Raw genomic sequence first — 13,823 nt, forward strand, 5'->3', positions numbered from 1 at the left:
TCGTGCACTTTTTTTCCACAGGCTTCACTCCACATCTGTCAGTCTCGTTTTAATCACCCGCGCACAACTGAGTGATTCTGTTTAGGGAGCTGTAAAATGGATAAAGTTCACACAATGGTTTATTTTAAGCTGCTAATCACTAAGCAGAAGCATCTTACGGAGGGGGGGGGGAGGAGGAAGCGGAGAGGTAAAGACAGCGGAGGGAGAGGATATCAAGATGCTCATCTCAGATAAACTGCAGACAGCGCAACGAATACGAATCTGATGCTCGAGCCACGGGCAAGGAAACAAACGGCTTTTTATGATACCGAGTATGCAGTCACGTATGAGTTTGCGCCGTCGCATCAGTCTCAGGTCAACAGTTTGCTACAGTTTAGGATGCTTTTAAGAGAGACATTATTTCGAATCAATTTCAAGATTGCGGCTGTAGCTATGTCTGATGTGCGAGGTCGTGCGAGAAATGGTGCGCGACATTCATGTCTGTTAATTTGAGCAGGATGACTTCTATACAATAGTTGTTAACAACAATTTGCAAGAATTTCACGTCAGAGCAGACAGCAAACACGAGCACCGATGTACTGCAGGCCGAGGCAGCGGCAGCAGAGAGATGAAGAACAGAGAAATCCCCCAGACTCCCTTAAAAAAAACGTCAATTTGTGAAGTCCTTGACTTCAGAGAAACATAATAAGCTATCTGAAATGCTGCCAGTGACAAATTTGTAATTATTAGGGCCGTCTTGCAAATTCTGCAAATGCTATGCATTAAGTTCCTTCTTCGTTTGTGTTAAAAAAAAAAACGTTGCGTCAGTTTGAAACAGAGTGGGGAAGTGAGATCGGATCACAGCTGGTCACCAGCGACACATGCTGAGATGCGTAATGCCAGGTGTGAACGGACAGAGCTGAACACGTGTGACCCGATCACCAAAGACACGCGTTAATGCCGGCCCCGTCGTTTGTAACAACGCAACGCAGTGAGGATACGGACGTTCGGACGAGGAGAGGTGCGATTATAATGTGGATCTCTTGCTCCCTCTTACTCCTTTTCCCTCTCTCTCTCTCTCTCTCTCCGTCTGTCTGTCTGTCTCTGCTGTAAATCCGCATCACACTTTAATAATCAGTAGACGGGTTTTATAATGCCCTCTACTTCCCACGTCTGTGGTTTAATTGCTAACACCCGCGTTTGTTTTGGATGTACATTAAGGTAAAGAAGAGCCACACTGTGCAGAGTACATTTCAGAGCCTGCTGTTTTCAGAACACTCTGGTCCATCAATCAGCAAATATTTGATGCCACCTGTTTCAGGGCACAGGGCATCGTTCAACAAGCTGAACAAGCTGCACTACCAAAGACAGACTCCTTATTCTCTCTGTGGGACGCTCAATTTACAAGTGCTCTCTCGTGGCAGTAAGTGAACTACTCAAATCTGACGAGGCCGTGCATCTAGAGGTGTAATCACTGGGTCAATAAAGGTTGGAATTTTTTGTGCTTTTGGAATGTCGGGATATGCAGCACGCTCAATTTGCAGCCGTTGCTTTAGTCACTCTGCATTCCTTTCAGTAAAGGTTTGGAATAGAGGCACTGACCTGTTATGCCCAATCACAATCAACATTGCTAAGTAGATGTTTTTACATGCCCGATTTCCTTCAGGTAATTCTAACAAGTATAGACTGCTCCTTTTAATACAACTCTTAGACATTTCTTTTTCAGCCTGTGGGTTCAAACCTCCCTGAAATTGTTGTATACGAGGTGCGTCGTATGGATTTACAACCATACAAAGTCTTTAACCTTCATAGACGGTCGCAAACCCTCATATGGATCTAACTTTTCTGTCATTTTTAGACCGAATTGCTTTTCAGTAACATAATAAAAACTGCCATCTTATTAATCCGAAGACGCCTGAAGATTGCTGATGACAAAACGCTTGAGAAGCATACAAATAATATCTATCAGGGGGGGAAAAAAGAAAGACAAAACTGGATGAATGTTCATTTATGGTTTTGGAAATAGTTTGACAAAACAGGCAAATGGACATTTAGTTTGAGATTCATTTGTCCAAGATTTAACACTGTGACTGTTTTCCTGTCAGTATGGTGGTCAAATCCACCATGACTTACAGTATGTACACGACCCTCTCAGCCGTGTAGCTCAACCAGCCTCACACAGATGCCCAGAGATCAGCCCCTCAACGCCAATGGAGCGCTTCAAGAAATTATAACTAGCTGAGCCTTTGCTTTACTTTTGTGACTGTACATGAAGGATTTCCTCTGCTGATTTAAATTCGAGGTGATTTATCTGTCATCGTGAAACACAAGGTTACATAACGAAATCAAAGTCTTTGATGCCACACAAAGATAGAAGATAGACACAGTTATTTATAATGTGCATATAACAAGTAGGCTTTACACCAAGGAAATAATTCTGTAGTGCTTTGTTATTAGTTTTTTTTTTTTTTTTTTGTTGGGATAAATGTAAACAGGATGACAATAGTGTCACATCATAATAATAATACGGTCAGCATGTCTATACTAAAATCTGGACATCTGGGCAGCACTGTTTGAGACTGTGTTGGAGCTCCAAGCATCAATGACGTAAACACAGAGTCCACCTCGACTCATCTTGCCAGTGCGACAGGTGGATCCTGGATGCTGTGGTGGAGACAGGCCTCTGTAAAGATGTACCTCTCTTATTTCGTTTGTCAGTCCCATATGTCCATTTTATGTCCCCTAAACTGGACATTAGCGAGGAGCAGCCTTAAATCCAAGCGGGATTAGCATGGCTCTTATTCTAGATCTCCTTCCTCTCGGGTCGTCTCTTAAACAAAAGCCTGTACTTTCTTTCTCCAGTGTGGGTGAATATATTTTCGTAGGTGAGATGTGTTTCAGCAGTAAAGATGGCTCAGCTTGCATGAATGAATAAAACTATACAGGTGTCACTAAAAGCACTGACCAGGATGTAGGTCTTGTATTAAATCAAACCATGGTAGTCTTGGAAAACAAGGAAATCCAATTTCCTTTTGAAAGTCTATGCCATTTTAGCCCAATACAATTCACGGCATACTCAACTGGTCCCAGGCATTCATCATCCTCCATTAGTAATGATTAAAGTCATGACTCAAAGTAGGAGGATATTGGGAACAAGGTTTGGTACCATTCATGCATGTCCTATGCAATCAGAGCGCCAGATTACCAGCATCCGGCCGCACTCAGCCCTTCACCAAATGATGAAAAGGAGGAAGGGTGGGGGAAGGAAAAGGGAGTCAGAAAGAAGAGGGGAGGCAAGGAGAGGTGAGAGGAAAAACTGTGGCAGAGATAGATAGACTGGTCTGCTACTGGAGAGAGGAAGAAGCATTGTAGGAAAGCAGGGAGTGATGGCAGGCGACTGTAAAAGAGAAAAGGATGAGGAGCAAGGAGAAAAATAGCGGGAAGGAGGTAGTGATGAATGAAGGGGAGAGGAGCAGTGACTGATCAGTATTGAAAACCTGTGCTGCTGTAAACGTGGTATAAAAGGCTAACAGTGGAAACGGATTGAGATGTCTGCCATGATGGAGTGGAGGCTGTGGCCTGGCTTTACCATCACAGCTCACAGTTCCTCAGAAACCAGAGAAGAGAAAATGCACTTGAGGAAGAGACAAATCTCCTGACCTTTCCATAACAGCCAGGCCTGGAACCTGACTAATGCCTCTCCGTGCGCATGACTGATGAATCCGACTGGATGTTTCAGGTGAAGAATAACTGAAATTGACAAAGAAAATGATAAATGTCACCCACTGCAACCGAAAAACCCTAAGCCCATTTCCACAGCGGGGAAATAAACGTTTTAAAGCACCATAAGAGGCTTTTTGTGATCATGAATGTTGCCTTTAAAGCAAGAATGCTGCAAATGAGCACAAATGAAGCCCAGCCTCCTCCTGTCTCTGTTACCTGGCATGAGCGATGCCAATCAGTTCGACCCTCTATGCAACTGGAGCTTTTCAGAAGAGTATTGGGCCTGCCTGATAATGTGATGATTGATTTATGTGTGTATATCATTCGAGTCCTCACAGGGTGTTTTATTTTGAAAATTGCCTGGATGCACTTTTGAAAGTAACTTCCATAGACACCAGAGGAGTTAGCATTCTATGCATAAGATAAGATGCATGTTTTCAATGTGATATTTCGATTAATTCATTAAATCTTTATGTAAATATTAAAAAAATGATTGACTCAGCAACAAATTTGAAAGTAGCGCCAGCTTAAGTTAGCTAACCCTTTAAAAAGATAGGCTAACTATAGCCTATCTTAGGAGTAACTGCCAGCTCAGCGTCTGACATGTTAAGCCATGTTATTGTCATTTCAATTAAATTCAAATATTACTGTTGAAAGGTTCGAAAGCACTCACAGAACAAGTCTTGCTCATAGTAACTAGCCTAGCTTAGCAGGGTGGGCTGGCTAACATTAGCCATCTCAGCCTCTTTGCGGAATAAACATGATTTGTGCAATCAGCCTTTAAATCATGCAATAGTATTCAAATGTAAATGATGTATTGATTTCAGTATAAATATGGCTATGTAATAGAAAATAAATGACAGACAAATATTACAATAGAGATAGCCTACATTTTTCCTCCTCTGATCCACAGATAATCAAAATAAAGATGTTTTTTTTTGTTTGTTTTTTTTTACAAATTAACATGGGGAAGAATGCTGAAATAACACATACTGGTTGCTGACTTTGTTTTCTGTTGATGATAATTCAAAAGTAATGGACATTATCTGCACTTGTTTGGCCTAATTCTCAAAATCTAAATTGGCTGTTTGGCTACATTCTTTACCGACCAAGCCTACAACTTAGGTACACTTTTACAGTTACTGCTCTCTTGTGTCTCTACTGGATCTTGTGTGTCTGGCTTTGAAGCCAATTTGACGTATTTACAATTTGCCCAACCGTGCAATTACAACTTCACATGATGCAAACCGGCCCCAAAATACTAAAAAACAATTTGAAAAAAATAAAACAATGGATAAATGGATCTGAGGGTGACAACCTCCGCTAAATGACTTCAGGATTTGATTAATGCTGTCTGATAACATTGGGACAGTCCAGCCGAACCCCAATTAAATCCTCTTACCCCCATTAAAGTTAGCTAACTGGAAGCTAGATGGCATGGCTGCTGGAAGCCGCTTGCACGCATGCTCCATGGGCCCCACGGTGTGGAAGCTATACGGGTGATCTGGGTAATTTAATACCCAAGAAGTCAAACTTCTTTTGGCTTCATGTGCAACTGAGAAACTCGTGGGAATGAGCAGGACCCCCTTTCCAACACTATATCAGGTTTGTCCTTCATATATCCATGAGCAAAGTACCCAAATCCACCTATTTAACACAGGCAGCATCTGCTGTATCCCATCGTTGAGGCATAACACCCAAATGCTTTCAGGCATACGGCAGCTTCCAGCCAGGGCTCAAGGACTCGGTGATGGGGCGGTGCCAGCGTTGAGCCAAAATCTATTTATACATGTAATTTGACAGTGACACTCCACATTGCAGGAGAACTGCTGGACATCCAACCTGCCAGGGCACAGATAAACAAATCCAACCCTGTTAGCACTTTGAAGGGCCCTCTGAAGACGTGTGGTGCTGTTTGTACGGCACTCTGGCTATTAGCCACACAAAGCAGTTACAAGGGAGGCTGGCCACTGTTATATCGTGGAGGACGTTCAAACAGGCAGCAAGGGTCAGTAGGAGCAGAATATCTAATGCCATGCAATATGGTCAGGTTCTTTATTCTGTGTTGAGTCGACAAAATCACACAGGAAGTTTAATTTTAACTTTTCTCTATAAAGGCTCCAACATTTCAATACACGCATTCTTATAGCGATTACGGTTTACAGTGCAAAAGGCCAAAATAAGTATAAGGGCACATTCTTAACTGATTTTGGCTGCGTGGTTAAAGTGCTGATGCTCAGCTTTAGGGACTCGCGGCCCTTCTTTTTGGACAATGCCGCAGATAATCTGAGAGGCACTGAAAAGGCTCTTTCTGCCTGAACAAAGGCAGTTTCTTGACGGGCCAAGTCATTCACCTGGTTTCTATCCAATGGATCCTGCACTTGCGAAGGCCAGACTGAAGGCTAAAAAAGGGCCAGATGAAATGCAGAATGCAAAAGCGGCTGCGGTACAGGCCTGGCAAAGGCTCGCATGTGTCTGAGTGTCTGACAGTCTGTGTGGTTTGTGCTTACTGGAAAGGATCAGCGTTTTTTTTTTTTTTGTTTGTATGAAAATGAGTCCTTTCTGTTGACAAATGACACAGTCCTGATTTCAACCCATTAATATCAATGTCTGATCTGTGTGGGAGGAAGGGGGGGTGGGTATTTTTGTACATTTAAAAAGTGTATATATATATTTTAATTGTGGCTGTTGAAAATGCTGCACTCAGAGGCTGTGGGCTATCCATTTGTCAAGTTTCATTCAGTTTGATTTTTTTTTTTGGGGGGGGGTTACATACATTGAAACTAGACACAATTCTTACGTTCTTTTAGTCTGATTTGGATGTTTCCACGCTCACATTAAAGCTGAAAGTCGGCACTTTAATCGCTTAGTTGGTGTTCCATTATAAATCTAATATACTACAGAACAACCACAATAAAACATTTATTAAGCTTCTAACGCAATCGAAATGGAACTGTGTAATATAGGCACGATCCATCCTGTAGCCCCCCTGTAGAAAGCAATCTGCTAAGTTTCGTACATCTGTGAATAATTCTGCGGTGCACACGCAGGGAAGAGATTTATGTTTCCAATTTGTTCAGAATAAACAGAAGAAGAACTGTGGCAGGAAAAGAGCACCAGCTGCGAAGAGAGCGAGACTTCATCGACTGTGAAAAACCCAAGAAACGAGACGTCAGAGTGGCACCCACACTGATTGACAGGTGATCTCTGGCTACCGGGAGCAGTGAAGAAACACAACAGCAATGAATGATTCGCACCACAGATGGTGACAACAGGGAAAAAAAAAAAAAAAAAAAAAAGGGAGCTCTATTACAATATTTCCATGGTAAAACCACACAGGCTCGTTCATTTTTCATATCTGAGCCTAAAAATGCACTGAAAAATTGAGAGACTGTCTTCTTTGTTTGGAAAGTACCTATCTGATACGGGAGATGCATTGAACACCGTGAGACTGTTACCATTAGCACCTAAAATAGAAAAAAAGATCCTTTTTTAAAAAGCTCATTCATCTACACAAATCAATGAGTGGACCACTAATTATCTGTCCTCAGGCCTGTCCGCCCTCTCCCTGATGGGAGGCTGTGGAGGGCAGCAGCCGATGCAGCTCCTCCACCTCGGCCAGGCTCATGTTTCAGCGCGGTGTTTACCCTTGCACTTTCTGCCCTGACAAACGAGAACAAATCACAGGCCAAGAGTGCATTAGTGGGGTTATTGGGTTATGTGCTGGTAAAATATAAGCCTGACAAAATGCTTTTTTCCTGGAGAATCTCAGAGGTGACATCCGGCAAAGTGGAAAACAGAGCTCCTGCGATGAAACAATCCCTCTAGGTGCTTCGGGCAAATGTCGTGATGCACGCTTGGGAACTATGGCACGGTACCCATTTAAATCAGGGGGAATCTAACAGTGTGGCGCCCTACACCTTTTCAGTATGAGACCTGAAAGACAGATCCGTCCCAATGCCACACTGCATATTCAATACCTGGGTACAGTTACCACTCAAACATTTCACTATGCTTCTGAAATGTTCCAGATTACTGTGTGCACTCATCAACTCACCAAATGCTGCAGCTTGGTCAGAACATTAAGATTCAAACTTACCCCTCCAGCATGAGTTTTGGGCGTGAGGGTAAGGCAGCAATATTAGTCATGTGCTATGTATGGTTAAACTTTCAAAATAAAGTTGGCTGACTGTTCACATTTTATGATATATCTTGACTTTTGGATTGTAATTAATGTCAAACGGCCATGATTTGGCTAGGTTTCGGCTCAAAAACTACTTGGTTAGGATCTTACTCCCAGTCTTGTAACTAAAGCTCAATTCCCATTTAAATCTTTTACACCTTCCCCTCGTTTTTGAGTTCCCCCTGCCCCTCCCACTACCCTCGGTTTGAAGTGTGCCTGTGAAAAACCTACCCCCTACCCCTCTACGCCAACAAGAGTCCCTTGGTGTGAATGTGCAGGGCTAAATGGTAGCAGCTAAAGGGTATTTTGGGATTGAGCCTTACGGCAACATCAGTTACATAAATGATGTAACTCACATCACAGTTATGTCATGTATGTATGTTACTCACGTATCATATGTTAAAAACAAACCTCTCTTGACTCTTGGCTACTGATTGGTCCCTTTAGGTAAGGTCCACTCCAACCACCCCAACGTCCCCTGCATTAGACTTCTTCACTCTGTACTCTGCTTTACCCGAGGGGCACTCCAACAAAGCGATGGTGGAGGGGTACCCACAACGTCAAACGTAGAAGCCACCAGGCTGCCGTGTTTGGCGTGTTAGGAGTGAGAACAGGCTGTCAATGCACATGGAAATGAAAAGCCCATTCTCAGCTAGAAAGGCATTATGTAACTTTACAGGGTCGGTTAAGGTCCAGGAACATTTCAAGAAACAAAACAAAAATAATATTTCTTTTTGAGAGGGGTGTGAAATCCTTTTTGGTTAATTAAGACACATTTTACACTGCCAGCTGGATTCCAAAGTCATAGTTTGATTGGCTTCTGATGTCCATTAAATATCATTCTCTGTAAGTCTGGCAAACTGGAGTCATTTCTTAAAGAGGCTATAACTGCCCCAAACATCTGCACACTAATGTACAATGCACATTTTATGGGATAGAACTGGGACACAGTTGCAGTGTCATCATGTGATCCAGTTTTAGAAAAGTAATCAGGCTGTAGGAGGTTGATTAAATGCAAAAATCCTGCATGCCTCACCTGACTTTTGGGCCACTTGGGAGAGACAGGCACAGGCTGCAAACACAACGTTGCCCTAATAGTACAACATCAGGTTAATGGAGCAAACGTATAAAAAAGTTGCTTGCAAACTTTCGTAGTAACCACAAGACTTGAGGACGTCACTGTTACAGGCTGAGAAATGGTGATTAAAATGGAACTTTAAACGTACAGTCATGTTACCTTGAGACTGAGCGAGGCTAGCTGTGCACCCCCGCCTCAAGTCTTTATGCTAAGCTAAGCTAACAGGCGCTTGGTTCCGAGATTAAAAGCAACAATCATGGTTGCTTGACTGTCTCGTCCATTTGTTCGCAAGGAAGCAACATGTCTATTTCCCAAAATGTTGAGTAACCGGATGCTTTGACTGGTGTTAACATGTCCATACTATCCACCATTACAACAATGAGTACAAAATATGCCACAAGTAACATTTACACTACAATCCACCTTTTTGTGTCAAATGTTCCAGTGATCACAAGTGTTGGCAGCATGCACTGCCAATAGCTGTAAGATTAAGTCCTAACGCTGACATCAGCTTGGCAGCGATTCGCTCATCTCTTTAAACACACACACACACGAACACACGCATACACACACACCTCAAACCTCCCTTTCTCTTTCATTTTTTTCATCCACAAATCCTACCATGGGGCCGCTGCTGTCTCCTTCAGGAGACCTTCAGGAGACCTTCTCGGTGGATACCTGCGGCTGGATGTTGCTGGATGTAACACATGAGAGGACGCAGCCATTTGCAGGAGGGCCAGATGTATGGCTGAGAGAAGAGATTATGACAAGGCCCTTCGCAGAAGGCAGACAGGTCTGATAATCTCACGTTGTGCTTGTGCCTCCTAGCTTCTGAACGGCCTTGGTTAACAAAAGAGAAAGGGAGGAAAGAGAGACGAATGATGGCAGAAATTACAATGACAACGTTAGCATCAAATGCGGCAGGCAAAAATAACTAGGACACCAAGATATATAGCATTTTAAAGTTCATTTTATTTCCAAGGAATGTCTCTGCAGCCCCCAACGACATACAAACACAGAGGAGTAAAGGATGCACACACAATAACCGAAGCTCCCTGGTGGCTAATTGGGGTGATTGATGCTGTGCACTAACTTCTAGCATCCAAGGTTTCATTAAAACAAAATGCAGGAATCAAGATAACGGCACAGAGGGCCTAAATAAAAGTGGCAGCTTTAAAATTGGAGCAGATATAAGTCCCAGTTCTCACTTAATTCCTAAAATGGACAATTTGAGATAGACTCTGTTTTCAAGGCTTCTCTGCGTTTATCATTTTTAAGAGATGGCTTCATTAGTGACAGAGAATTATCCTGGTTTTGAGTGGGAGACGAGGATGTATACGTAATCACTTCATGATTAATTAGTCATATCACACATCTTTCCACCCTTCAGTCTGTAACCACAGCACTGTCAGATATGCCAATGGGCGCCAACCTGGGTACACGGTCTGCCAAAGTGTTAAAATATCAGTCTGAGGAGGTCACTTCACCATTTCTGAACATTTTTTCAAGCTTTTCTTTAATTACTGTAACTTAATTGACAGTTCAAATACATAAAGCTCGGAGAAGAAGGTCACTCTTTGTACGATCGGTAAATAAAAAAGCGTTGACTGTTTTAAAAATGCAAAAAAGAACTAAACATTAACAGATGCACAAAGTCCATCGGAATTACAGAATCCAGCTGAGGACTTTATGCATAACTAATTTCATACGTAGACTCTAGACTGAATGGGAGCACAAGTCAGGAGAAACATATGAATCCCAACTGGTATTAAAAGAATTTGCTCTTCATTCCACATGAGCATATGTTGCTCCTCATCCCTCCCGGATGCATCATGACACATTGTCCCACAGGTAAACACATGCACAGCCACTAATAATCGCCTGTCGTTCCTGCAGTGCAGTCATTCATGTTTGTCATTGAGGAGTCAAACAGCAGCAGCGGGTGATTACTGATTAGCCCCGTCTCTGTTTTAAGGTACATCTAAATGTGTAAATATTAACTCCAGTAACTAAGAAACAGACACGGGTTGCATCAATAGACTCAAACAAAGAGAGTATCCTTCCTGCTTTCTAAAATCGGCAAGCTAATAATATAATACACGATGCAAACAGGCTATATCATAAAGCATACATTGTCACTGTGCGTTGTAAAATAGTTTACCACCAGGTTCTTATGGGAGACTTCATTCTGAGAATCTTGTAGGATTTAATATTATAAATGGTTTACTATGACCTGATTAAAGCACAACCTGTGATGTTCTGAGTTGAGAACATGTGCACTTTTTCCACCATTGCCTCCTGACACAATGACCCGCTACATGCACAGGGGTCTGGTTTAATGGTCGCCTAAGGAACAAACACTTTAGTCCAGACAAAAAATATCACAAAGACTTTTTCATCGATTGCCATGAAATTGTGCACAGACATAAACGTTCCCCTGACAATGAATCCCAGACGTTTTTCTCCGATGCCAACATGAGTTTGAACTTTCCATTTTTTGGGTGAAATATCTCAGCAACTGGTTGGATAGTTGTGAAAAGACATCCATGCACTTTTCAGTACAAAATTATGATGGTTCAGTTCTTGATTTATGATCGATTGCCTGCAAAATAAATGATGTTCGGCCTATCCTCAGTTTTACATTGCATATATTGGCAAGAACCAAATATTAGCATGTCCTTACCCTAACCCTGTGTTAGATCTATCAGCGGCCGGTCTCACAAAGCAGAAAGTTTTGGATGAACCATCGAACACCGTCTATAAAAGACTGTTTTCACTAATCAGATCAGCAGAAGGAGAGCGCAACCACTTAGCCTTTTGTTAAATCAAAATCTCTGAAGCCAGTTGAGAGGAGAGGGAAAACATCTTTTTCGTCGACAAAAGCTTTTAGTGCCCTTCTTTGTTCTTCTTCCAGTGAAATAAACTCTCCAGTTCTGATATAAGTGATGCTATTGCAGCTTTGCTAACCCCTTGAAGTGTTGCAATAGCTGTTTTAAAATAGTCGCTTCCCCACTGGTCGTCAAACTAAACCAAGATTTGTTCAACGCCCGTGTGTTTGACCACAGGTGCTTAGCTTAAAGCCTGGCAGGATGGAGTCGTGACCTTGCGAATCCAGCTGCCTCGCTGTTAGTCAGCCATGATTGTGACTCTTAATTTTAGACTGAATTTACCCAGAATTCCTTGCAAATTAGCCCTAATCAAGACAGTCATTCAGATATTCAGATTTGAAGTCCGACTATTAGTTTGATTGAAGCCATTGTCTAGTCTTTCCTTTATCATGAAACCTGTGTGAGGGAATAAAGGCTCCTCCGTAATCCATTAATCCAGCATAAGTGTTCTTCGACAGGCCTTGGACAATACCAATGAATTGAATGTTGACTCACTGGTACTCAGATCCATCATTAATATCACTAGCTTCAGCTCTCTTTGCCCTTTTAATGATGGGAAACTGCAGATAAGCAATATTTGCAACAAGAATTGGGAGTTTATTGGAAATGTAGCACAAAGTAGAAGATTTGGTGAACAAGGTTGATTTCTTTGTCATTCTGTCATGGGGTTGTACAGTGAAATACAAGTTTTATTCCTTTTATGCCACAACTAGAAAAACAAATATGGTGGAGAGTTGAGAAAGAGTTCAGGAGTCTCAGGAGTTTGCGGAAAGAAGCTGTTCTATAGTCTGGTGGTATGGCAGCAGATACTTCTGTATCTGTTGTCAGATGGCAGCCGGGTGAACAGACTGTGGCTGGGTGGGTGTTGTGTTTTAGTATCTTTAGGCTCTGTGCAGACATCTCACATCACTGATATCACTGATGCTCTGAAGATATTACCAGTATGTTCTGAGCACTTTTAATCACCCGCTGCAGAGTCTTGGGCCGTGCACAAACCATGCTAGTTTGTGATGCTCCAAATCTAATTGCTCCTCTGTAAAAGTTGACAAGACTTTGGCACTGGAATTAAGCCTTCTTAAAGGTCCAACTAGTGTGAATTCCCAGCTCATCTACTACTGTCGCTTTAAGATGGAGTCTGACCTGACCTACAGTCCAAAAGTGTCTTTCTTACAAATTGGACTTTCAAGGTTTCCTTAAGAGGTAAAACCTTTTCTGGGCCTTTCTTTTTTTTTTGTTTCTTTTTGTTACCAAGGCGGCGATGCACGGAGACCGTGGCAGGTAAGTTATGTCAACTTTACGTCCTCGTGTTCATAAAAAGCAAGAAAGACATGCTGGTAATAGCCAATAAAAAGTGACAACAAAGTAAGAAAATATGCTTTTCAAACTTTTTATAGGCTACAGTGCAATATCTGTTGCAAGGCAAAGTGCAGAGGGTGGTTCTGTCATATCAGTCATATGAGAATGGTGTCAGGGATTGTCTTATATTTTTTTCTTTGTAACTTCAATTTTACACACGGTAAACAAACAGATTCATGGGTCAGAACTGGCGATATGAATAGATGCTTCCTTGTTTCTATCCTCAATCATCGTATAATTTGATTTTACATAAATGATATGCAATATTTATCATGTAATATCATAAGTGTGTCACATGTATATCTATGCATGCATCTGCAACCATACCATACATCAAAACAACACATTATATGACTATTATCTATTATATTACTCTACTTTTTCAACAGAAACGTTAGCACCTGCAATCAGCTGAGATTTTCTATTTCCCCCTGTCAGTTTCTGTTGTTGCTTTACGTGAGAAGTAAACGATGCTTGTATTATTCACAGGGACTCTTTCTCCAGTAGCAGCAGAACCGTCATTTCTGACGTCCGCATTGTGAAGGATTTCACTTTTCAAGGATTACTCGGTACACAAAGACTTTACACTGTTCAGTCCAAATCCAGCTGGTTGATA

This window comes from Sparus aurata, chromosome 11 (assembly GCF_900880675.1).
Source record: "Sparus aurata chromosome 11, fSpaAur1.1, whole genome shotgun sequence".
Lineage (NCBI taxonomy): Eukaryota > Metazoa > Chordata > Actinopteri > Spariformes > Sparidae > Sparus > Sparus aurata.